At 36.9% G+C, this 27,727-nt stretch overlaps 1 long non-coding RNA gene across 1 annotated transcript in view; it reads left to right on the top strand.

Annotated features, from left to right (window-relative positions):
- The first annotated feature begins 10,996 nt into the window (after positions 1-10,996).
- The window catches only part of LOC113950155, a 30,133-nt gene continuing 13,402 nt past the window's right edge, over positions 10,997-27,727 (top strand). The window contains exons 1-3 of the long non-coding RNA XR_003528679.1: positions 10,997-11,083; positions 15,044-15,229; positions 18,587-18,718. This is a non-coding gene — a long non-coding RNA (uncharacterized LOC113950155). The remainder of the gene's footprint in view (positions 11,084-15,043; positions 15,230-18,586; positions 18,719-27,727) is intronic.

Genomic DNA, 27,727 nt, shown 5'->3' with positions numbered 1-27,727 from the left:
GAACACATGCAGCTAATTCATATCCAAAAAAAATCATGATTGTATAGCACCAGGATAGCCTTCTTAGTACACGAAGGGTTAGCACGTGTCATTAAAAGAATATGCAAGCTTTTGATTTTAATTGTAATTGTAATCTTCTCCACTGAAGCCTCAAATGTATCATTTGAAAACTAGTGGAGATGTGAGTTTTCACTGCAGCCACTTTACATTTGTGATACATTAAAAGGTGTAATCCAACTGAAATGTAAATCACTGTTCTTGAAAATAAATTACAAATGAAGATAACAGGACAGCATGTTAGCACTAAAGCATCCGAGAGCCCATCTGAGGTAGTTTTCTTTCAGATCCAAATTGCAGCAGCCTTGTTATCACAGGTAACAGGGTACTGCTAAGGCAGGTTGATTACAAGGCTATGGTAAACAATCCTTTTAAATGCAGTGCTTCAATAGATGTGCACATATAACATTAATCAACTGAATTCAAACAAAGCCACAAAGGGAAGTGGTGGGGCAGCCCCTGGTGCTTTAAGTCACAGAGTAAGTGGCCAAAGTTCAGCGTTCACTTGCCACAGAGGTGTTTTCCATCCCTTTGTAATCAGCACTAACTTGTAGGAAATCTTAATTGTTAGCCCTGTGGAAACCAAACATGATGTTTCCTCTTGGAAAGGGGTGCTATTTTATGCTTCAAGGTATAGAAATTTTGCTTTGCTTAGTCAGTGGCCTTCCTGGGACAGAGCTGGCCTCTGCTTTATGTGTTTGCTAGCCCACCGGGGCCAGATGAAGCACAGGATGGGTTGGAGGGGCAAGTTCTGGCCAGTGGTGCAGCCCCAATCCTGGACCACCATGAAGGACTAATCCAAGGAGAGAGCAACCTTCTCCCTGCTGAGGCCCTTCTCCCATAATAAATCCACTTTTCCTAACAAACACCCACTCAGACACACAACTTGCATTAACAGCAGACATTTGTTGAGGTTTTTTGTGTAACTGGTCTCCTTTTGAAATTTGTCATAATTCTGTTTATTACACCTCTCAATCTCTTTCAAAGGTTTATGCCTTTATAGCATGTACTGCCAAGAAATCTCCTCTATAATTGGAGATTTTCTTTAGAAAAGTTTCTGCAATGGGTTGATGAAAATAAGCATCTCTTGGAAGGATGTTGATGCAACATGAGAAAGCAGGTAAGTTACAGAAAGAACAAGGTGTAATTAATCCTTTTATTTAAAAACTAAATACAGTTTAAGTCTGCCTGAAGGTGGCTTTAAATAATTCAGCAAGTGATAATAATAGCATTCATTGAATGATAGCTGAAGAATACCTTATAGAATAACTCACAGCAATTCTGTGAGAGGCTAGCTACCTGTAATCATCAAGCATGGCCATTTCCAGCAATTCAATTTATTTCGGAGAATTTTAACTGAATACTTTAATTAAAACTTCTCTAACTCTTTAGAACAAGGAATATCTTCTGTCAGCTCATTAAACAAAAAGAGGGTATATAAATGTAGGAAATCCATAGAACTGAACATAAAAAGCATTTTAAATTTATGATACATATAAAAGTTTGAAACCTAGGTGCTGGGACACCAAAAAGTTTTTTAACGGGGTTTAGAGAACTTCACATACAGGTTTCTGACTAAAATTCAGTCCCAATTGAGTGATATAAAATTTTCTTCAGCATAGGACAGCAAGTGAGCTATTAACCTTCAGATCTAGTTCCCAGAAGGTGTCTGTATGATTAAAAAATCAGGGACATGTTAGGAATCTTTCTGGAAATATGGAAAACCGTGTGGTAACTGATTATTCTTTGCACTCCTCTCCAGAATTTGTTCCTCTAGGAGAGGATATTGCTATCACTCTCAGAGAAAGAGTGACTATATAATGTACAATTTGAAGTAGAACAGAAGACATAATATATTTGATCATATTTCACCCAATTGTTTTTCCCTGTTCTGCTTGTCTTCATATATTTGTAATGTTTTTCATGGATCAAACCTGTTTCACATCAATACTGCACACAGGTTTACACATGAATCTGCAGGGTGCAAATAAGCATGGGATTACAACTGCAGTGCAAATAGCATACATAAACTGGTCCAACATATAGTAAGTGAGTAAATGCTTATGAAAACTCATCATCATGAATAGACTAACAGACCTTTACTTAAGAAGCTTCTCTATTCCCTGTACAGGTACACTATGGACATCAGCACAGCCATTTCCCCTGGGCTGTTTTGCCAATGTATGTGATCACCATTACTTACAGGAAATAGCTCTAGGAATATAAAGGTAATTCACCTCACTTAGTTCTTGGATTTAATTCAACCTGTTCTTTTTATTTGGATGATGATTCTCAGGAGGAATATGACAGGAATATTAATCCTTCAGTATTAACTCAGGGTGTATTTCCTGTAAGACAGTAATCTAAACATTTTTAGCTTAAATATTTTTGATTTCTCACCAATCCAGCCTAAATATAACTTGTGACCTAGACTGAAGAGCTCTAGGGGCACAAATGATACTCACCACTTTGAAGATAAATAGTAACCCAAGAGCACAAAATCTGAAATTCCTCTTTCAAACATTGTAAGGACTGGTTTGTGAGATCAAGCATTGGGTTCCTCACTCAGAATTTCTGTTCTAATGAGATGACATTGTATTAATGTGTGAAAGGCTATGCTAGCAGAAGTATAGGCTTCTGACCATGCCTCAGAGGAGCCAGACATATCTGAAAGGTAGAGGAGAAACAGTTGGAATAGAATAATTCTGACTTGGGATGAAGACTGTACAAAGAAGCATTAGCCCCCAAGAACTTGAATATATATACCAAGAGGAGAAGCACTCTTATCCTTTAGCTTGAACTCCAGGGCCAACTAATGAAGGGTATTGTTCCACTATGCAACAGCAGAGAATCTGTTATTATAAAAGCAAAAGAGAGCAAGGAATCTGTGTAGTCCACGCCCTTTTCACCTCCTCTGGCTTCTTGAATGCCTCCATGTCTCTTCTTAAAGCTGTCATAAAAAGCAAGTTTTTTTGACTTCCAGACATGATTTTGGCTTGGAATGGTGGGTCATGACAAATGTTTACTAGTCAACCGGATTAAGGCTCCAGTGTCTAAAGAAGCACACACTCTAATAAACTGCAGATGTATCTCTAAGCTTTTCGCTGGAATAAAAATATAGATTTTATCATTCATGTTAAGCTCAGTCTTTAAGGAGTTTCTGTATTAATATGGCCTGTCATAAAATGATTCTTAAGTTTTATCAGACAATAGTAGAGATAAAAGAAATAGAAATATCACAAGTCTAGTTCTGTTAATTTTAAAATTGCATACTCTTCCTGAAAAGAAAAAAACCTCAGATTACATGGAAATTTATTAATACTGCAAAAACTTTGAAATATTTTATAAATGTCTACAAGAATACGAAATGTTGAGAATTATACACAAAGAAAGAGGGACATGTGTCTGACTGTGAGTTCAGCTCTACTATACTAAGACAGCTCACAATACAGGTTTGTAACAAATTGGGCAATCCAAGATGCCCTAGTCAAGGACTGTATGAAACACAGGGATCATTTTTACACACAGAGCTGAAAAATATAGCTGTTGTTTTCACTCAGAGATAATAATCATATCTCTGGGCCGCAGGACAAGGCCACTTTCTTGGTTCATGAGCATTAAGAAACAACTCTCCCATTGTTAACCTTCCTGAGGAGAGGCTGCAAATGCGGAGTCCTACAGGAAACAAAGATTTGGAAATCATTTAATGCAACCCTACACTAAGACAGGTGCCGCTCTCAGTCTTTTTAATTGATCTCATTTGTTACTTATACCTGTAAATCACACTGTTATCATCTCTGAACAAGCAATGGAAACCAGAACTTGTCACTGACTAAAGATAGCAGATCAAGACCTGAAATGGGCTGGTCATATAGACTTACTGGCTTAATTACACAACAGTACATTACAATGAAATGAGATACTTAAAAAAATCCAAATTACATGCAGGCCTCTTGTTTCTTTATCCCACATTGACACAAAACACAGTTCAAATGAAACTGCTAAGAATAAGTTACAGTCTTCTGAGAGACACAGAACCAGATACAGATCCAGGCCTGACACAGTCCAAGATTTTTACAATGACATTAATCTTATACTGACCTAAAGGTCTACTAAGCCTATAGCATGATGCTCACATCCCAGAGCTGCTGCACTGTCACGATGGGACCTGGAGTACATGAAGGTGAACAGCTGGGAGCCTCCTTAGCAGGATAAATTCAGTTATTTAGAAATGGGTAATGTTCATGGTATTTAGTTCACTCTCCTTGGAATATCTCAGTTTTGTATGAAGTCCTAGGTATAGTAAAAAACCTGCTTGACAAAATCTATCTAACAACTTAATTTCTAGTTCTTCAATTTGATTGCCCAAAGTCCAGATCACACTTGAGGGCCCCCACTTAGACTTCTTACAGACAACTCTTAAATGTAGTAGTGTGAAGAAATCACACTTCTTTAATTTTTTCATCTCCTTCCAGGTCCAGTGAGATTTGATCTCCTTTTGTTTTTCTAGCTACCTAAGTTCCATGACAGTCATGTTTCTCGTGTCTGAATCCTGAAACCAAGCCTCAAGAAAATGGTAAGGAGAATCATAGAATCACAGAATTATTGAGGCTGGAAGACACCTTCAAGATCAACAAGTCCAACCTTTGACTGAATACCACCATGCCCACTAAACCATATCATGAAGTGCTATGTCTACTTTTATTTTTTGAACGCTTCCAGGGTGGTGACTCCATCACTTCCCTGGGCAGCCTGTTCCCATCCTTAACCACTCTTTCACTGAAATAATATTTCCTAATATCCAATCTGAATCTGCCTTGTTGCAACTAAAGACTATGTCCTCTTGTCCTATCTCTAGTTGCCTGGAAGCAGAGGCCAATGTCCACCTCAGCAAAACCTCCTTTCAGGTAGTTGTAGAGAGTCATAAGGTTACCCCTCAACCACTTTTTCTCCAGGCTAAACAACTCCAGCTCCCTCAGCCACTCCTCACAGGGCTAATGCTCCAGAGGTTGTGCCAGCTCCATTGTCTTTCTCTAGACACACTCCAGCACCTCAATGTCCTTCTAGTAGTGAGGGGCCCAAAACTGAAAACAGGATTTGAAGTGCAGTCTCACCAGTTCCAAGAATAAGGGGATGATCACTGCCCTGGTCCTGCTGGCCACACTATTTCCTGGCAGATACAAGCCAGGAGGCCACTGCCCTTCTTGGCCACCTGGGAAGTCTGCTGGTTCATGTTCATCTGCTGTTGACCAGCACCCCCACGTCCTTTTCCACCGGGTAGCTTTCCAGCCACTCTGCGCCAAGCCTGTAGTGCTGCATTGGTTGTTGTGACTCAAATGCAGGACCCAGCACTTCATCTTGATGAAGCTTGTGCAGTTGGCCTTGACCCATCTATCCAGCCTGTTCAGATCCCTCTGCAGAGCCTTCCTGCCCTCCAACAGATCAATGCTCCTGTCCAATTTGGTGTCATCTGCAAACTGACTGAGGGTGCACTCAATCCTCTTGTCCAGATCATTGATATAGATATTAAAGAGGACTGGCTCCAGAACTGAGCCCTGGGCAATACCAACTGTGACTGGCTGCCAGTGGGGTGCAGCACTGTTCACCACTACTCTCTGGGCTTGGCCATCCAGCCATTTTTTTAGCCAGTACACCCGTCCAAGCCATGAGCATCCAGCTTCTCCAGGAAAATGCTGTGGGAGATAGTTTCAAAGGCTTTACCAAAGTCTAGGTAGACTACAACCACAACCTTTCTCTCATCCATTAAGTCGGTCACCTGGTCATAAAAGGAGATCAGGCTGGTCAGGTAGGACCTGCTTTTCATGAAACCATGCTGGTTGGGCCTGGTCCTCTAGCTGTCCTGCATGTTACGGGTGAAAGCATCCAAGATAATCTGTTCCATAACCTTCCCTGGCATAGCAGTAAAACAGACAGGACTGTAGTTCCCTGGATTGTCCTTCCAACTCTTCTTGTATGTGGGTGTCACACAGACTAGCCTCAAGTTGTCCGGGACCTCCATGGTTAACCAGTAATGATTATAAATGAAGAAGAGTGGCTTGGTGAGCTCTTCCACCAACACCCTCAATACCTTTGGGTGGATCCCATCTGGCTCCATAAACTTGTGAGTGTCTACGTGGCTCAGCAGGTCACCAACTACTTTCCCCTGGATTACAGAGAGTTTATTGTGCTCCCCGTCCCTGTCTACCAGCTCAGGGGCTGGGTGCCCTGAGTATAACTGATTTTTCTGTTAAAGACTGAGGCAAAGAAAGCACTAAGTACTTCAGCTTTTTCCTCATCCTTGGTGGCAATGTTGCCATCTGTATAAAATAAAGGAGGCTCTCCTTGGCCCTCTTTTTGTTATTAATGTATTTGTAAAAACCTTTTTTGCTATCTTTTGTGACAGTAGTCAGATTGAGTTCTAGTTGGGCTTTTGTCTTTCTAATTTTCCCTCTGCAGAGGAAATAAACTTCAATTTTCCTTCTTATCTTGAAGCTGCTCTCAGATGTCTTTCAATAATCTGGGAGTAAGCATTCAGCTGTCCCAATCTTTGATGTTATGTTATTGTTTCAGCCATAAGACTCCCAGACATTAGTGATGCCACCCCCATGCTTTCACGTTTGCAGCATGGAGAATGGCCAGCCTCGGATCTGCCAGGCACATGATTCCCAGTGGTAGCAAAGGGAGCAGAGGCAAGGTAGAAAGATATGGAGTTAGTTCATGCCTGGCAGCAAACTCATACAGGCATGGGATGTGATGGTCTCAACACCTCTTACAACGTGGATGATAGAAGAGTGTCTTTTTCACAGCCAGCCATACTGCTGCTTCTCAAATACAGAGCAGGTGAGGCTCAGAGCACAAATTGGTCCTTGCAGCATTATTTACCTCATGGTCTTAAAAGCACTGCAGTTAATTAAAATTATTTCCTTTTATTCTGAAACCCCAAATCTCTGAGATATTGAAGGAACATATGTATTCAGGGTGAGAAGATATTCATGCAATTTGCAAGCACAGCAGAGACACTATTACTATCTGATCTCCTCTTTCACAGCAATAGGTATTTTTCTCAAGTCTATGCTGCTATTGTCATGTTGGGATGTAGCCTTCATATTTTTACAGAGATGATGATAAATTTTATAATTTTAGAATTGGACAAAAAAGCATGGTGCTTATGTAATTTTTCTATTAACTAACCTTTCACCTGAAATGTTTTTTCTCGAAGTAAACTCTAATTGAATCAATATGAAAAGGTTTTTGAGTAGGAGACTCTTGAAAAAGTTAGACCAGATAAAACCAGTGACATGAGTTTAAAAAGAATTTAAAGTTGCATTTCAGTAAATGGTGGATACTATTATTTGAAAACAGTCTTAATTCAGTTTAATCTAATTCATGAAGCTATGTCATGTTAAAGACACCTTAAAATTCTGAAAAAAAATTTTATGTGGAATTGATGTAGTTTAATAAATCACTTTAGAAATTAATTCAGGTTAACTTTTCTCAAATCTCCCAAAAAAATAAATAGTATGCAGTTAAGAAGGGATCAGTTATGAAACTTTGTAATAGTTGTCTAAGGGATATAATAGTGGATGTAATTTTTACTTTTCTTCAGGAACATAGAAAAATTTAAATGCTCTTAAGCAATGACTGTGGCTTTTGAACCAAAATGAAGTGTTTGCATATTATTATTTGAAAATCCTGTCTCCTAATTGGCATGGAAAATTCAGTTTGTGTAAATTTGTGGAATATAAGGAGAAACTGCCACATTTTTCTTTTAGCAGTAGAATAGAAATCAATTACATGAAAATTAAATTTTAGCTCCCCATGCTACATTAATTTTCAATTTTATGACTGAACCCATCTTATTTGGGCATTATTGTTGCAGTTGTATTTAATTTAGTAATTTCAGCTTGTTTAATAGTTGACTTTGCAGAAAAAAGCAGTTGGGTGTTGATTGGCACTGCTAGAAGCAAAACTTTTCAAGGAAAAGATTAGGCTTTCAAAATTTCCAAGAGAAAATGACCAGGCATTTGCAAATGCATTTTCTTGTAAAGAAAAATGTATACAATAACATTGATTCACAACAACAAAATAAATATTAGTACCAAACAGCAAATGGATATTATGACATATGCTTTTTTAATCTGCAATGGTACTCAACTGGACATAGGCAGCATAAAATAGCAAGCAGTAAATGATTCAGCTTCTAAAATAGCTATCAGAGCAAGATTTGGAAGTTCAAAGCATCAAAAAGTGTACTGGAAAAGTGATACCTGTCAAGAGGGCTGAACACTTCTATAGGTGCCAGTAGAGCTTATAAGTTGATTTCTGAGTCAAATTTTGATTTAAACACGTATGCAACTCAGTTTCAAAACTTTAGATATTTTTATGTTGATAAAATATGCAAAAAAATTCAAGAACTACAAGGTTTTATTAGCTTTAACAAAGAAGCAACAGTTGGTTTAACATGGCCTGTTTAGTTCTACTGTTCTCTTTTCTTGTGCAACAGTTATAATGAAAACTAAAATACAAGACCCAATATTTTATTTGCTTGAAGAAGAAGAATGGGCAAGGCTTTTTCTGCATAAATCACATGCATAAGTAAGAGTTGTCTCTATCTTTTTTTGCTTTAATATCTCATTGTGAAAACTGAGGTGGAAATTATTGTTGCCTGGCATTGCACTTCTGACTCCACAGCTACATTTTATGAGGCTTGTGTGCAATTAGCCAGTTCGTTATTTTATCCTAATTTTATAATAAATCACTTCACTCTTTTTCTCTCATCCATCATCAACTTATCTGCCCGCAAGTCAAAATGGTACCAATTATTAATCAAGGCCAGAGGCACCCGCTTCTGCATAGGAGCACCATGTTTCAACTGTCAGGTGGCATCCATCCCAGCCTCTCTTTGTCAGCAATAAAGAAAATGAAATTGGACTAATATGAATCTCATTTCTGCCCTGATTAAAGGCCTACATTTTCCCTAGGCATTGCCTGACCAGGTCCTGACTTGTGAGATATTCAATGTTCTTGTAATGTCATTCGGACAGAGCGCGCCTGTCTCCTTAGGTCATTGTTCTTCAGATTCACTTGTTTTACATGGAATATAGGCTAGAAAATCTAGACTTCCTTTGGGGTGTTAATTAAGAGGAGCATCCAAAATTAATCAGCAAATTCACTAGGGCGAAGGGGAGCTGTCTGAAGGCCTCGATATAAAATGCACTTCTAGTACAGAGAAATGAGCCTTCGGCTATTGACAAAGAAAAAACAAGTGCACAGACGGCAATCTGACATAAAAATTCATATACGTATATAATTTTACATTCATTTTCCCTGTCAGCTTGTCACCTTTAATTATAAAGGTTGATTCGCTATTTGGCAGATCTGGAAATTGTAAACGCTTGGCCATTTGAATATCATCATATGGTCAATGTCTTCAAAAAAGAATGACAAAGGAGCATACCAGGAGGGGAACATTGTAAAATCCAAACTGAACTTCTGTGATGCTCACCTGGAAGGATTTTGCAGCTCTTGAAGACAACTCTGAACTTGGCTATAAAAGCACACAAGTTATGACCGTCCCCAGAGAAAACATTCTATTGACAAGTTGCTAGCCCCCACAACTTTTTTACTTAGAGTTGTTTCTAATCTTAATTTCTTTAGTTCCTTTATCACTCACTCCATTTTAATGTTATTAGTGTTTGGTGTGAAGGATTTGCATAGACCTTCAGGCTACTAATGACCTTTATGCGGAAACAGCAAATTCTGCTTTGCCCAGTGAAGAGAAGATGTAAAAAGATAAAAAAAAAGCTAAGTCCATATCATGCAGACACAGAGAGAAGCTTCTTAGATAGTTAAAAATTTTAATCAGATGAGTTTATTTGTTTTCAGCAAACAGTAATTTAGAACTGTGTTTTTGTAACTGTAGGACTTTTTATTTGTACCTTGAAAGAAGCCCATGGGCTCAAGTTGCAGAGGCTACCTGTTGTAAGCATTTGTTGTAGTTCCACCTCTCTTATTTACCAGCTGTCTCTATTTTCATGCAGTTTTTCAAAAGTTTGGAATGACTTCAGCTACCATGTTTCTAATATTACAACATGTCATAGTTTTCAACTAAGAACAACTGCATTGCTCAGAGTTTCAGGTATCACTATTGCTCTTCATGAATTGCCATAGACCTATAAAAAATACAAAAATAGGCCCTAAAAATGCTAGAGACCCATGCAGCAGCACACACAAAGGAACTTTAGCTTTCCAAATCTGTTCTGAACAGTCTGATATAGAAAATGTTACTTGGGCCAGCTATTGACTCCCGATAAACTTAAAATGCAGGCAGGCATGTTGAAGGCTTCAGTAACAATGTATTTTGTACTGATTTTTGAATACTTCTCTGATGTTACGGAACAGAAAATGATGTAGTGTAGGGCTCCATATAATGAAACTTGGCACTATCAGGTTTATTTCAAATAACTACTCCACAAGAAGTAGAATATTCTGAACAGGAATGATACCCTACACTGCATCACATACTAATTTAAGATTCCGATTCTATTTTTTTTTATTAGATACTTTTATCCCTAAATGGGTGTAATAAGTTAAACTTATACCATTGACTTCTCAACTGCTGTATTTTTGAATTGTTTTCTGTTGAGGAATGAAGAACGTCGAGGGTACTAAACCAACCTAAGGAACTTTTTTCTTACTTGTTTTTACATGGTAGCAAAAGGGAAATATTTACTGGCCTCCTATTCCAGCTGTCAGAGCAGCTGTGCAAATGCATAAGTGAATTGTCCTCATGCTATGGCTTACAAGCAGTTCTATTTGTGACTGTGAAATAATGGAGTTAAGTCAAAACTTGCAAGATTGAGTGTTGGTATTTATACCTTTGTATCTACAGGAAAGCAGTTAGAACACTGCAGAGTACTTGCTGCTCTTTTGTTTTAAATTAATGCCAACCTTCATAAAATCAATGATTACACATGAGACCTGATGCCACCTTAGAAGCTGCATGATGTCTGCCATCTCAGACAAGGTGAGACACAACCATAGTTCTGTGATCTGTTATTCCTTTTCTTCAACTCATTTTATTTTATAACTATAAACACTACCTTTTATCTTCATTTCCTGCATCTCTGGTTCTGAGGAGAAAGGGTAATTCCTTAGGATCCAATCAGGAAATCAGAAAGTCAGCAGATTATCCAGCACTAGGTGAACATGATTGTGGTTTTGGTGTGCTGTTTGTGCTCACTAAATATAAATAAATAAATAAAAAGTAAACTGTTTACAGACATTCCATCAAAAATTTAAAGAATTAATTACTAATCAGAAAAGAAATCTTTTTACAAACTTTAAGTTTCTACTAAATGAACCACAATTCCAGTGGGAGTAATTTTTTATATTATATCTACAAAGAATCAATGGTACAAAGGTGGTGTCGCCCTTTATCTTCCAAAACACCCTTATCCTGTCAGTGAGCAAAAGTAATCGAAACCACCAAAGATCTGAATGCCAGTGAAACTTTGAGAGAGATACTGAACTTAATTAACCAATAATTAATGCATAGTAAATTAAATTTTTTAGTAACTCAAGGCATTTCCCTAGCTATTTTTGCCTTACCTTTTTTCAGGACTTCACAGGGTAATTTTGTTACAATTTCACATAACCAAATTCCCCAAGCTGTTCTAAAGAGATCTGTTCTGCAAGGATTGCAGTAACTCCTACCCTCCCTGCAGTCAGGTGCCTCAAACTCCTGAAAGCGAGCGCCAGGCTAGCAAGGGATACCTGCCATCTACACACTGTCATAGAGGGTGGACTTAAATCCCAGGGGATAGATTTTATTCTTTCATTACCTACCTTTATATTTAAAAATATTAATACTGTAAGGCTGACACATTTATAATTCAAGCCTCCTACTAAAGAAAAGTGAAGCCAGACACTATTTGCATCTCTCAGAATCTGTTTACAGTGTATAATTTACTCAGAAACAGGGCATTAGCTTTCTTCTTGTTTTCATAGCAACTGATTGCTGGTTTATTAAATTAATATTAATCAATAGAAATTGATTTTATGCACTACTTAAAATGTTGTGCACATTAGAACTTATCTGTAACCTTTAGAGTTGCAATGGTTTTGTTCCTGTTGTACCAGGGACTCCTTCTAAAGGAGGGAAACTCCACCTGTCCTTCTGCACTGAGAAGACTTTGATGCTGCAGGGAAGACTTGCTAGTTCATCTTGTAGACCCATGAGTGGAGGTCAAAAGAAAAAGGGCATTTCCCATTTGAAAACATAAGCTCATATCTTCACATATCAGGAGGATGAAACGGGTTGGCTCAGTTAGAGCATGGTGCTGATAACACCATGGTTGTGGGTTCAATCCCCTTATGGGTGATTCACTTCCGTGGTGGACTCCCTGATCTTTGTGGGTCCCTTCCAACTCAGAATATTTGCTGAATATCTGAAATATTTTTTTTCTGTGAAAACCTGGTCGGTGGCAATGGCAGAACCTTCCACAGCTTTTGGATCCAGGTTTGCCCTCAGCAGCCTGCCAGAAGTAGTTTGGGGGTATACCAACATTGGTGAAGTATCAGGAGTTTGGATGTATCCTTTGTAAGTCAGGTGCTCCTCTGGTGGAGATCTGCTTCATAACATACAGGACAAAGTAGCATCTTGGCTAATGTGGAGGGGAGCATTGAACATTTTGTGCTGCTTCTTTGCAGTCCAAAATGCAGGGGGTTGTGCACTGAAGGACAGGCGAGTTGCCAATGTCAAACCATGCAGTGACATATTTGCAGTATTGTCTCCAAGCACTTGCTGTAAGAGAAAAGATTGGCCTTTCTAAACTGAAGGTATCTAGCAGAACAGTTGCCTCAGATTTGTTTTCAGTGGCTAAAGATGTGTCATCCCACCACATTACAGCACATTAAGTATATAGGAAGATTCAGTCTCATCTGCCCTGGGATCTGCTGTGTGGTGGGTTGGTCTTAGATGGATGGCCACTAACCACTCTGTCACTACTCTCCTCAGCAGGATGAGGTGGAGAGAAAATAAAACTGAAAAAAATCCGTGGATCAGATAAAGGCATTTTAATAAAGCAAAAGCAAAGGTCACACACAGAACCAAAGGAAAAAAGGTTTTTTTCTCTGATTCCCATCAGCAGGTGATGTCCAGCCACTTCCCAGGAAGTCGGGCTTCGGGTTGCATAGAATTTGCTCTAGAAGAAAAATGTGGTAATAACGAATGCCCATAGCCCACCCCCCTACCCTATTCATCTTCCTTCTCTTAGCTTATATTGCTGAGCAGATGTCATATGGTATGAACTATCTCTTTGGTCAGTTTGGGTCTGCTGTCTGTGCTGTGTTCCCTCCCAAGACCTTGTCCACCCTGGTCTACAGATGGGGGGAATGTTGGAGAAACAGTCCTGATGCTGTGGAGCACTGCTCAGCAGTAGATGTGTTACCAACACCTTTCTATCAATACAAAGCTCACCACTGTGAGGGCTACTGTGGGGAAAATTAACTCCATATCAGGTAGATCTAATACACTCTGTAAATTTTTTTTGGGAATCATGACTGACATAATAGGTTGAGGTCTACATTATGTTGGTACCTTGTTGTCATCACCAGTGAGAGGCTTAACTTTGGCTTGAGTCCAGGCTGTATGCTTTCAGAGTGCACCTTGTCTTGCAGGGCATAACTCTGGCATGCGACTGTGGTAAGCAGCCCCTGGTTCCACAGCTAAGGTGCATCTAAGAGAGAGGTAATAGAAAAGGTTTTCATTCACACAGCTGTAAGAGATTTGCATTCCTGTGTGGAATTTATCAACCCTTTTCCACTGACAGATTTTCAGATATACTTCTGATATACAGTGCACTACCCTTAATATACATACATATATAAAAATCCTCTTCATCCTTTTTTGAAAAAATGAATTTGTAAACCAGATATTTTTCAGCATTCATTGTAAATGTAATTTATTTAACTTTAAAACTGAGGTTTGATCCAATTTTCTGAAAACACAGTTGATTTTGTTTGGAGTTTGGTTTGAACCCTGATTTTGTTCTCTTTGTTCTGTTTTCAGCTTACGAAAATTGACTGGCATCAAATGAATGAGCAACTGAGAAACTGTGGAATAGTATATTATACTATGCACAACAGTTGGATAAAATACCTGCCAATCTCATTTCATCCTTAAAAGATATACAGCATGATATGGTTTTATTTAGGTAATGCTTCTATCACAGTGAGACTAAACTTCTAAATTTCATTCTTGAGTAATCATTATTAAAGCAAACAGAAGATGACTGCAAGGGGGAGCACAGCTCTGATCTATACATGCTTTATGGCAATTGTTTTCATCGCACAAACTAGTTGCCAACACTGAGTGACAGATGTGAAACCTTGGGACTACAGAAATATCAAAATATTTCAGATCCCACCAGCTCTTGGAAAATTTTAAAGCCACCACAACGACATTATTAAGTATTATAGGAGGTTATGTTGTTGGAAATGAATCAACAAAAAAACAAAACCAAAACCAAAACCAAAAAAACCCACAAAACCAAACCAAACCAAACCACCAAAAAACCCACACCCGAAAAAAAACCAAAAAAGAAAACCAAAACAAAAAAAACCCAATCAAAACACCAAAATCCTGTAGGAGTTGAACTGCAACTCAAACATAGCTAATGCGGATCCTCATGTAGTCAGAAAACTGCTTCACTCTCTTATAAGAAACTGCATATTCTGGCTTGAATTGCTTGAAGGAGATCTCCAAAAAAAGAAGAGAGTACAGAATAGTATCATTGGTCTAAGGATTTGGAGAAGGTGCAGTTCAAGCACTGACAGGAGGCAGTAAATATATCTTCACCATGGGTGCAAAGACATCCAAGATGACTGCTGGTGAACTTGCTCAGGTCTAGAAGCAGTATATTTAAGTTTGAGGGGCAGCAGTCCTGAATCAATAATCACTGATGATTTATGAACTCCTTGACAGGGCTTCTCAGCTTGTCACAGGGTTTTTTCCAGAAAGGCACTGTACAGAGGGTTCATGGATTTGTGCTGCATGGACTGAGGAGGGGGCCTCATTGTGTTGGAAATCGCTCTTGAGATGCCACTGCAAAGTGGCAGAATATTGCTGACCTCTGTAATTTACTTTCATGTACCCAACACATAATCCCTGGTAAGTTTAATGTGCCTGCAGACTTTAGTCTATATGTTTTCTCTAGCATATTTCTGAAGGAGCTGAACCGAAAATGCTGGGCTTACTGAAGTGTATATAGCATGCTGCAAGAGGGTTTTCAGCCTGACTCCTTGCTTTGGAGCAGGGGGAGCTGCAGGACTTGGTTTCAAGAAAGTTAATGGCTGAATACTACACTGTTGAGGGAGTTGCACAGGGCTCAGAGAGCCATTTATATCCAAGAATTACAATACCCTGCATTCATCTAGCTAGAAGGCACTTTTAGGTTGTGTCATACTCACATTTTGGTTTATGTTCCCTTGTTTTCCTCATGTTACTGTGCTTTCTCTTGGTTTCTGCAAACTAGATGCCCACAAGATGGATTTCAGAGAAAAGTGAGGTTCTCCTCTTCAGAGTTCACCAAGTGTAACACATGCCCTAGTGCAGCCACAAGCATTTGGACATTGAGTGGGTGACTTTGAACCATGTGTGCAATGAGGACGTTCAGACCAGGATATCATATTAAACCTGGATGGAAGCGAAAACTTTGAACCACATAGCAAGAGTAGGGCTTCAGCATTGACTGCTTTGATCTACTGATTTATTCTTATCATACTGAATTATTTGCTAATGTAGACACAGCCTTAATCCTCCTTTTCTAATCACATACTAAGTTCACTACACACTGAAATGCAGATGAAAGTGCTTCCTTATGTAACATTAATAAACCAAGTTCCACTCTAATCAGTAAGAGTTCAGCCTTGTATTGCAGGGTGCTGAGATTTTCCCATAGCAAGCTGTTATTTAAAAAAAACAAACACCAAGAGTCTGAAAAACCTCGAAGTCCATGAAATTTCAAAGAGCCACCTCCTGAAAAGCAACAATGGAGACCTTCTTTTCTTCACTAATCATAAAACTGATTTTTCTGGTGGATAAAAAAAATTGACCTGCTTTAATGAGTTCACTATTATCTGAAGCCATTTTTCAAATTTAATCTCGTGGAAAGTCTCTGTGATATGGATGACAAATCCAACATTGCTTTTGGATATTTCCATTCAGGTTTTTAAAGTAACACCACATACTGCTTTTTCCTAAACCAAACAGAAAAGAAATGTGACCTCATTTTTTCTTATTTTTTTTTTTTTTGAGAATATGCTTATTGTGCAGTGAATTGTGAAATAAAGAGAGATTTAGGAAAACATCAGTACTTGGGAATATACAGTTACTACTGCAGAACAGCTCACACCAAATATCACCCTACCCACCTTCCCAGAACCCCCTGGGAAAGGGGTGAGAAAATGCCAGTTTACTGATGTCTTGTTTAACATAAGTATTTCATACCTTTTGGAAATGATTCCATAGGAAAAGCCTGTGTCAGAACACATAGAATTCTGGCCCAAAGCTTCCAAAACAGAAGATATTATGACCCTCAAAAAGAGAAGATTATTTTAGATCATCCCATAGATATTTCAGCTAAGGTGAGACTAAGCACCTGCACATCCTTTAGTAATGAGATCCATCCTGTAAATCATTTGGTGATCCAAATAAACATGACAGTGGTGAAACAACATCAGTATCTAAGGACATAGTTCTAGCCAGGATCCCACTAAGCATCTTTGTGAATGCTAAAAGTGACATTTATAAGCTAGCAGGTGAAACTGCTAAAAATAAATATTACTGTGTTTCTACCTCAAAAAAATACTCTACTTTTTGAGGCAGAATTTGCTTTTTGCTGTCTGTCCACAAAGACATTTGCATGTCGGGATAAACAGCAATATTACAGTGTCCCTAAGCTTATGAACTGTTTCCTCAGTGACAGATGGGAAAAGTAAAGCTGAAGTAGTTAATGTGCATTTCTGCTAAGCAACAAAATCAGAACAAATACTTAATTAGTTACTTCCTTAAATATTTTCCTTTATGGAGAGAATGAGCATATGTACACACTTCTGCATACATGTATATAAAAGAGTAAAACTCTGAAACTTTCCTTTCCCCTAGTGCAGAGAAAAGCACTCTTCCTGAAATACTGCCTGATTTCAAATTTTGTTTCTTTTCAAATCTAAACAATATTTGGAAAATGTTCAGTTGTACAAATTAACACCATCAAGAATTTTTTTTTAAGCCAAAGGTCTAATTTTAATGGTAATATTTCACCTATAAAAAGTGAAGATAACAGGTTTGTATTCATACAAAGGTGTTAATTAATGAAAGACAAACCTTTGCCAGTTATTGACACATTCCTCTGTAATCCTGTTATGTGGAACATTCTAATGAAGTCATAGTTTATTACTAATGATCCAGCTTTGTTTAAAAAAAAAACAACTGTGAGGGGGAGGGGGATTGAAATAATTTATTTGCTTTGGTGTATTTTTTATCACAGCAGGTAAGAATGCTGCATTTTGACTGCCACATTGTATGCAGGATGAGGGGGTATGACCTCAGAAGCAGCAATGGAGAACTGGCTCTTTCACACTTCAGCACACACTGCTGTGAACCAGCACTTTGGTCATATTATCCGCCTCACCACAAAGCTGTCCGCTAATTATCTCTGAATACGAATTTTATTGAATCTTAATTTTCAGTAATGGGGCCTGATAGTTTGAGAAGAAAGACAAAAGAAGGGTCCCTTTGTTTTTCCCTCACAATAACCTTCTAGTGCTGGAGCTATGGCAGAACTCATTAAACTTGAACAATGAGTTGAAATATGATCGTGTTATTTTTTTTCCCTGCCCCCAAACTAGCCTGGTCCTGTCTGCCAGCTTGTCCATCTGTCTAATGATATGGGAAGAGACATCAATTTTGTAGTGGACACCGTTACGACACATTCCCAAACTCCAACCAAATCACTGGAAACATGAATCTGAGCAGAAATTTGATTCTTTTGTACACGTTTGGCAAGATCTCATGGCAAGCTTAGCAGCGACTCGGGTGCTATGGATTGGAGATTTGAAAACCCTGATTAAACCAGTTTAAACGAAAGCTGATTTCTGTTTGAGGTGACCTGTGGGAAAAGATCCACACTAGCTAGAAATACCTATTATTCATCCAAACTGTGAGTTAAAAGAAACCTAACACTAAAAAAAAGTATATGCACCTAATTTGAGAAAGGACTGTAGGGTTCTGCTCAGCTATGGGTTGGCAGAGGTTTTTGTACTGGCTTCAAATGTCAGCCATCACAGGGCATCCTCCACTGAGCAATGGAGCTTTTAAAAGTTTATTGCCTTTGATTCAGGGATTTTTGCCATAGTTTTTTCAATCTCAACTGAAAATAGGGCTGAGCAGTTCTGCTGTAGTTCGTATAGTAAAATGCTTCAGGATATACATGAATGCAGTTAAAATTAATGGATTACTTTCTTCCAGGATTGTCTTATTGAGTCATTGCAATGGTAATTTGGGTTGCTCATCAACACTTCTGTCTCTCCTGAGCAGTGCTTATTGTCTATGAGAACCATCAATGTATTTTTGGAACATATCCTCCTCTCAAGCTTTCAAGTATCTCCCCTATCCAAAATATTGTTTCAGATATATTTCATACAGTTCTGTGGGTGATATATTTGTGGAAAATTTACATAAAAAACTAGAGATCAACATCTGTTGTATCTAAGAAAAATCTTAATACTGTCCACTTTAAGATTCTCATGTGTACCTGGAAATTCTTACATAGCCTAGTTTTTAATTTTCTCTTAATTTTTGAGGGAGAACGTGCCACAGCCAAGGCAGATATTACAAGTTCTATGATCTTTTCCTTTATGTTCAGCCTAAATTTTCTTTCTGCTAGATGTTATACAGTTATTCCTAAGTTAAAGTCACCAATATAAAACCAACTTGTATGCACAAACCAATTAAAGGATAAGTTTCTAAACAAAATAATGTTAAGGCAGCCCCCTCCTCCATCTTTGTGCCCTCACAGGGAATTTACAAACACACAGAGGCACATAAACTCATGTCTAGCTAGGACTAGAAGTCTGCTGAACAAATTGCAGTTTTGGAGAGCAGAGAAAAAGAGGTTGTTTCAGAGGGATTATAAATACATATGTATTTATATTTTTATACGTTTATGCACAGACATCCATATACACATGCATGCACATACACATATGTACTTATATGAAGCCCCTAAAGCACAAAATGATTTCATTTTGACTTAACCTATTCAATTAATTTTTATTTAACATTTCATATCAAAACAAATAATCTATTCTGTTAATAGCATTGCTATTTTTATTGTCCTGAGTATTTAAAGGTTGAAATGATTAGTAGTTTTACATTAACTCAATTTATAAAACGGAACATCTGGTTAACATACTGTGATTGTAAAGATTTTGGTTTCCAGTGTATGAAAAGATGCTCATACTGCAAGCAATGTGTACTTAATAGCCTGCATTTAATTGTAAATAAATAAAAATAAACTCAGAGACAGAAAAATATTTATTAATAGGCAGGAATTGGGTGCCCTTCAATGATATAACTTTCACAAACTTTTTCCATCATATAGAAAGTGATTCTTCTGTCATTTCCACATTTGTCAGTCAGTAGTAATTACATCGAGGTGAGCAAAGAGACCAGTATTGAAACTGGCATAAGAATACAAACATCGGGAACACAAAATTTCTAAATATAGCATTTGGTTAAACTTTCAAGTTGCTTTTGGGGAATTTTGAAGCTTTTTAATGATCTTGCCTTTTATTTCACTGATACAGAAATCTTTTCTTGGTCTGTTCACTGAATGCCAATTTGATTCAGGGAGTTGTACTTCTATTAATTTTATCCTTCTTTTAGTTTTGACATAGTTAGTGAATGATACGGAAGAATGTCAGTTTGGTATTTGAGAAAGAGTGAACTAGGAAATGAAAAATAGCCTTGATCTGTGATAAATGTGCACTGAAGGAATTCATCCGAACAACAAAAATCACATTCATCATGACTCCTTTAAAAGATTTTATTTGTGCTTCATTTTTCAGCTAAATAAAGTAGTGAGTGGAGAGTTTGTGTGCAGCTACACATCTACTCTTAGGGCTGGCTGTGTGAACCTGTTTGCCTGCTGGTGTAATATCTGGCACAAACAGTGCCCCTGATAGCTAATACCAGCAATGTAATTTGTTTACTGTAACAGGCTCTGGTCTTCCAGTGGGAATCCTTGGATGCAACTGGGAGAGAGAGTGAGACAGCAGAGGAATGTACTGTATATTCAGACAGATGTATAGTGGATACTGTATGTTCTTTTCCAACAACCACTACATTGCTGCATTACAGTTCAAATTCCAAGCATTCAAGGATGTAAACGTATTAAACAATGCATCTATTTGTGCAAAGCATTCTTTATGAGGGGCATCCATGTGCTTTTAATCAGTTTCATGCTGAGTGAAAGAAATTGTAAACTATGCATTAAAAGAAGGTTTGGTGAAAGTTATTTTTCCTCTATCTTCTGCATCCTAATTCAATGCTTCCCCTTGCTTTCAGTGATAATATAAGCAATCTTCTAGCAACATTCATGAGGAAAGTTTGATGTGGATTTACACTAGTGGAGCTACATTACAATGGGTAGATTTAAGGTATTATAAAATGAGTTTTTGGATTTGTTACAGAGGTATGAAACCCCTAAGACACAGACAGATAGAACTTCCAACATATGGCAACCACTCTTATTATAAAACAAAACAGTGTTAAGTCAAAGTACCTGATTACAATTCGCTAGTGCTATGTAGCTCTGATAGCAGGCTTATATTTAATGCCACAGAAACAATATAATTTATTTTTCTGTCTTCCCTTATCCCTTCATTATTGGGTTTGTAGGCTTTGAAACCTTAAGCAAAAGGACAAAATATAAATTATAGAAAACATCAAAGTATAGTGAAATCAAATGACATTCCATACGATCCTTACAGAGATATCTAACACATTTCTTATGTGCAGTTTGGTCGAATTGCTATCACTGCAGAGCTTTAGTTGTTATAATTAGTAATCTTTTGGGAGCTATGGTAGCACACTTACAATGTCAAAAAAATTTAATTGAATGCAATAGTTAACTTGACAGTGTAAAAATTCATTTGATAATGATTTAAGCTGGCCGAGATTTTAACCCATTATAAAAGGGATCATTAGGGAAAAAACATAGCTATATAATTTTACTCCAGCATGCTTCTTCAGCTAAGTTTGTTTATAGATTTCTCTTATATTACCTTCTTTGACATGTAGATTCTGGAAGTAGAGCATCTAACACCACAACTACTTGCATCTACACATTCACTACTAAATACAATTTTTGGTGAACATCATATATCTAAAGCATGCAAATTAAGCAAAATGTGACTGTGATGGACACGTCAAAAGAAAAATCACTAAGCCCTGTAGCCTAATAAACAAAATTCCGTTTGGGAAATGAATTGACTGACAAGCAGTTCCTAACAAATAAATGCACATTAGATTCAGATGCATACCAGAGTATCAAATAACCAGATAATTTATCACCAGTCAAATTTAAAACCACGTTTTCTTGTCTTGGTCTATGGTTCCCATGCACTGCTATCTTATTAACAAGACTTTAATTCTTGTACTGACACACAAAAGTGTTGTACTCTAATGAACTGTCTGCTCCTTGCAGAAATCTGGTGGTAATGTAGGATGTTAGTTACAATAATGATAATCTTTAGTATTTTTAGCCTGTCAGAACCTGCACAGCCAACAACAACCAGTCTTTTACTAAAACTCTACCTCATCAAACTAACTTAATTAGCAATTCAACTCCTTATTTTTGTTTTGGATTCCCCTCTGGCTACTAATTAAAGCTTAATCGAAACTGCTGAACTGAGGTTGTAAAGAATTCATTAATATTAAAATTAGCCCCAACAATTTTTTTGGGCTGGTGCAATTTGTATTTGTTACTGTCAGGGCTTGAAATTCAGTTGAATTGTTAAGAAAGCAGTACCAGAAATTTGCTGTATATTCATATTATAAGCAGAACAAATACGATGAATTCCAATAGTTGAACAAGCAATTCTTGTTTTGACCATGCACAGTTCACATTACTTGTGTCACTGTTTAATACCAACAGACAAAATATATTTTCAGATCATTTTTTCCAAAGTCATCCACATTTCTTTATCCTCCTAAGTGCTTTCATATTTTGGATAAAAGGGAATAAAAGGCTTTGAAAAAAAATGCAAAGATTGATTTTATGTATTAACTTGACAAGATTAATATGTTTGAAAAATGAACAGATTTACCACTTCACTTTGATTTTTCCACTTTTCTTAACATCAAAGATTACTCCAGCTGCAATAATGGTCATTCTGAAAACTAAGATCAACTGAAGTATGAGCTTCTGTAAAGGACCTTTTTTGCTGGTAACCTATATCTCATTGAAATATTTTTTTTTAATAAGAATGTAATACATTATTTTTTAAATTAAAATGAGCATCTCTGCTCTATAAATTATTCAAATATATTCTTTTCTTAACTCAGTTTATTCTTTGTAATGAGTTAAAATGTATTTTTAATTAAATTGTTTAGCTTACAATAAGAAATGAACTTATATTTGAGTATCACTACTCTCAACAACATGAGTAAAACATATTTGTGTTTGTTTTTTGTAAATTTCATTGAAAATGTAAATAATAAAGGCAGTCTTTTTATAGCAGATAAAAACAATTTTCATAATTCAAGTTCACTTTTCATTTTAACTTTAATGCTTTAATATTTTTATCGGAACATGTATATTTATTTTACCCTACAGGAAATTTTTTCAAGAATGTTTATAGGAAACAAACTTGTTAGGACTAAAATATACAGCAACTAATACTGTTTAACATATTTTATTAAATATAAACATTAAGATTATTTATATAATGCAAAAATTTACAAAAATATACATGGAAAATTACATATGCATCTAGGTTTCATTTAAATAACATTTATGACAAAAAAATCATGCACATATTTAAAAATCAACATATGTCCATTTTTTACTCACTGACTAAATCAACAATGGCATACAAGGCACACAATTTAAAATCTTGGTGACAATTTCCATGAAGTTATTCAAATACAATTTGACTTCTGACAAGAGGATGTAATTTATAAAACAGAACATGCCTATCAGTGGAACCTAAATTTGCATAATGAGGATACTTTCATTTCTGCAAGCACAGTTTTTGACATCCCAACTTGGAGTGCTGGAAGAATCTGGTGAAAAATGTCAATATACATAAGCAGAAAAATGATGAATAAAATACCCGTAACATTTATCTGATTTGAATAAACAAAATAAATTTTGGTTGCAAAAAGTAATCATTCCGAAAACTATAATAATGTGTTACCTAAATGTGTAGAAATCTAGCACTGCCTTTAGCTGCAATCAGCCTAATAAAACTAAGGAAGGCGTTCTGAGTTTATCATTAGCTGACAAAAACACTGTTCTGACATTAGTATTATGCACTTTTTAATCAGTGTTTTGATTTAATTCTCTGTTGTATTTCCTATAAATATACCACAGTAGTAACAGAAGAGTTAAAACTAAGAAAAAAATCCCTTATCCTTTCTTTGGTTGTTAAACTTGAAATTGCTTGTTAACTTGGTCAACTGAATAAGAGCATCCATCATTCTTGAACTGGAGAAAAAAATGCTCTTTGCCCTCCACGAATTATTTTGAGTTGTTATTTCAGGTAGACATATGCTTAGAGTTTAAATTCAAAAAATTCTGGAATAAATTTGCTTTAATTCAGCATCTCCTACCGACCCCACCAAAGAGGATAGTATCAGATGACAATCAAAAACAAGTTACCTTTATGTTTAAAAGCTAGAATGCAGGCAGACTGCAACATATCTATTTCAGGTTTGCTTAAGAAAACCTGAACTGACAAGAAAAAGCAGTAGAAAAATACCTTTAACTAAAAAAAAAAAAAAAAAAACCCCCCTCAAAATATATTGGAAATGATGGCTTTCCTTTAGACAAGTTACTAATAGCATCTTCCAGAATTAAAACTAAAGGACACAGTTCATTTTTCATTAATCTTGCTGCTTATTCATAGCTTACTAAGTCTCTAAATTTTGAAATTTTGCCTGGTTTCCTTTTGTTTTTGCTGAGCTTCACTTTATGGTCTCTCTGATATTACTATTGAACTCTAAATATTCCGAAGGGAATTGCTTCAAAACCAGTTGTTTCACTTACAATGATATATAACTTGTATATAAAATATATGTAAAGACTCTGAGGTAGACAAAAAATTTTGGCAGCTTTCGTTGTTATAAAATCTAAGAACACAAAATAAGAACAGAAGAATAGGGAAAAACCTTAAATGCAAAACAAAGCACGGAGGCAAATCTCAGTGCAAAGTATCCTTTTAATTCTAAATTATGCTTGTTTTTATTCAAATTAAAGAACTAGACCATGGCTCTGGAAACAAATTTTTCATCATGTGCACATCATTGTCACACATACATCATTTATAAAAGTGAAAGAAGGCCCTGCCACCTTTATTTATTTATTTAAGATACTAGCCTAACAAATAATACCTTTATTGGGTGATTGATAAATATTGCTATAAACCTAGCACTTTTGTAATTGAATATGCTTTAAATAATACTTCTTATTGCAAGAGGTATTGAAAATGCCTGGTATAGTTCAAAGCAGAACTTGGAGGTAACTGTGACTGCCAACCACAAAAAGCTTGATGCAGAGAAAATAAAAATTATTCAGTTTCTGTCACATACTGTGAAACTAAAATAATAAATACAATCATGGAACAAGATCACTGCCAGCATATTCAAGAAAATAGTAATTGCTTCTTATCTGTTCTCATCATTATCATTTTGAGATAAGTATGTATTTTATAAACATTTTCAGCTAAGAAACTTCACCACTTCTCTTTAAAAATTCCTTTTTATTATCAGTATAGTTTCACAGGAAAGAAAGAAGCAGCTTGCTGTTCAAACAGCTGAAAAAGAAAAAAATGGGTTTCAACATTGCTTTTGCATCTTTAATTTCTTTCCATGCTCCGTACATCGTGAATATGTCAGCTCAACAGACATCTCATTTTCAATTGCTAACATTTCAGGTATGATAGGAAAATACACGGTGGCTTGATGTGTGAGAGCATTTGTGTGGTTGGGATGGGAGCTTGCTGCAATACGCTGTGATGTCTGTGCATCCATGGTGAATGGGATTGGACAAAGCTAAGCTCTTTAGCCCTCTCCCTCTCTAGGGGAGTATATGTTTATCCTGTGTTTATCATACAAATTCCTTCTACGCATAAATACACTGAAGTCTGTATCGCATGTGTTTAGAAATTACTTATGAAATACTGATTTTTAAAATTAGCATGTTACTCAGATATGAATTTTTTTTCGTTCTGAATTTTCCCAATATCAAATGATCACAAATGGAGCTCTGTAGCAGCAGGTCACCTGCTAAAACTAAACCCCAGCAGCCTTCCCCTTCCCTAGTTTTTTACAAGGACCATCCCCACTCCCACAGCTTACTCCACACTCAGAAGTGCATTCAGACATAAATGCATATTGCTTTTAATCTAATTTCTGCAACAGATAAAAATATCCAATATGCTGGCATATGTCTCAGATATATTCACATTTGGGAAGGCTGGGAAAGACCTACAGACTTTTCACTGAAAAAGAAGCTCACAAACATTTTAAAATACACTCTTGTCACATTTCAGCTGGTAAATTCAGCAGAATAGGAGAGGACAGCCATGTTCCAGAACATAAACCTTCTTCAAAACTAAGACAAAACACAAACACTCTGCTTGGACAGGAGGGAAATCTGTGCTCCCTCTAATCCCTTACTGACTCTGCCTGTTCTCTTAGAAAACCCACAAATACAAACTGAGGCAAAATTTGGTGGCATATTAAAACTAAGGCAGAGGAATGTTTAGGACAGCTGAGGCAGAGATTGTGCCTCAGCCTTCTTGGGAAATGTTCAGATACTGTTGTTCCAGAAGAGTGGGAATAGAGCTCTTTCAGCAATAGCTAGCAGCAAATCTGAAGAACTGCTTGTTGCCAAAAGGTGTGAGCAAACGAGTGACAGCAAAAATAACTAGATGTTGGGATTCGTTTACCCATATAATTATTATTATTTTAAATATAGCTGTACACTAAGATTTTCAGTCCCATAGCTTGGATTTTTGCTGCTTTGAGTCATTGTTGCTGCTATTGTTTAAACACTCATTGAAATAACAAAGCAAACATTTCTGTTTCCATTTGTGGCATTTGTTATGTTCACAGATTTCCCACTAAATACTCAAAATGCCATCTCTTCATAATACTAATAAATGATTCTGCTTCAAGCATTCACTGTCCTGCTTGCTGAAGAGTTAGCAGTGGGTAAGTCCACAATGTTCTGAGTTAACTGAATTACATTCAAAAATAATTCCTGGTTTGAATAGTTTTATACTCCTCTCTACTTGTGCCTTGACATAAGCAGCACTTCCCTCCCCTTTACACCCTTCTGAAGCGCATACATGCCACTGCTGTTTATTAAGACAATCAACGTAAAGTGTTGTATTTGACACTCCAGAATATTTTCAAAAATACAGGGATGGAGTCATCTATAAAGCTATCTTCTTTGGTGACAACAATTTTGTTCATGTACTACAAACACATTATAGTATTTTAAAAGAGATAGTCCTTTTGATTTAAATTCTAGATTACCACACTGTTTGCCTTGCTTTGAAGAGCAGTGCTGGGTGGTGGGAAGGAAAGCAGTGCACAGTCGGGAGGAAGAGATTAACGAACCCCACTGACCTGCCTCTTATGTTCCCTCCCTGACCTCATCTTCTGCAAGTCTGTTTGCATGAGTTGCTTAATGCCCCTCGTGAGTCCCTGACTGGTGGGACGGTCCCTGGATACCCTGCTCCACAGGTCCTTCAGACACCATGACTGTGGGTGCCTTGTCACGCTTTTACAAATATCACCTACACCCATGCTCTCACATTTCAAGATACTGGAGAACTACCTTCACTCACACAGGGTTCATTTTTTAATGGGGAAGCCAAATGCACACATTTGGGAGGTAAATTATGCAGAAAAATACTTTACATTTCTGCTGAAGCAAATGATTTTTAAGTAGGTCTCATAATTACTTCGGGTGGAGAATGTGCTTTTTCTCTTTGGTCTATTCACTTGCAGTTCGTACGAGGAAGGATTACACTACTATTATTACACAAACACTTAAATGGGTCCATTGATCTGTTTAGAAATGAGATATCAATGACAGTTAATTATTCAATAACTGATCGTTAATTCTGGGTAAATGATCAGAGACCCCTAGGTCCTTCTAATTTTTTTTGGCTCAAAGGAATAAATGAAATCTGTTTGTTAAAAGCATACAGCAGACTGCTAGGCATTCATTTTCGTTCTGCTACAGTAAAGTAGTGTTTAAAGCAGATTCATGAAATGTTTTAATACTACTCAGGCAAACCTATCAACAGAAGAAAAGTTAAACACACAGTCAAGGGGATTAGTATCTAGCTGTCTATATCTTTCATCTAA

The sequence above is a fragment of the Corapipo altera genome, unplaced genomic scaffold (assembly GCF_003945725.1).
Source record: "Corapipo altera isolate COAL_440 unplaced genomic scaffold, ASM394572v1 0, whole genome shotgun sequence".
NCBI lineage: Eukaryota > Metazoa > Chordata > Aves > Passeriformes > Pipridae > Corapipo > Corapipo altera.
The sequence above is the reverse complement of the archived record's forward strand: the minus strand, read 5'-3'. Positions and strand labels throughout refer to the sequence as shown.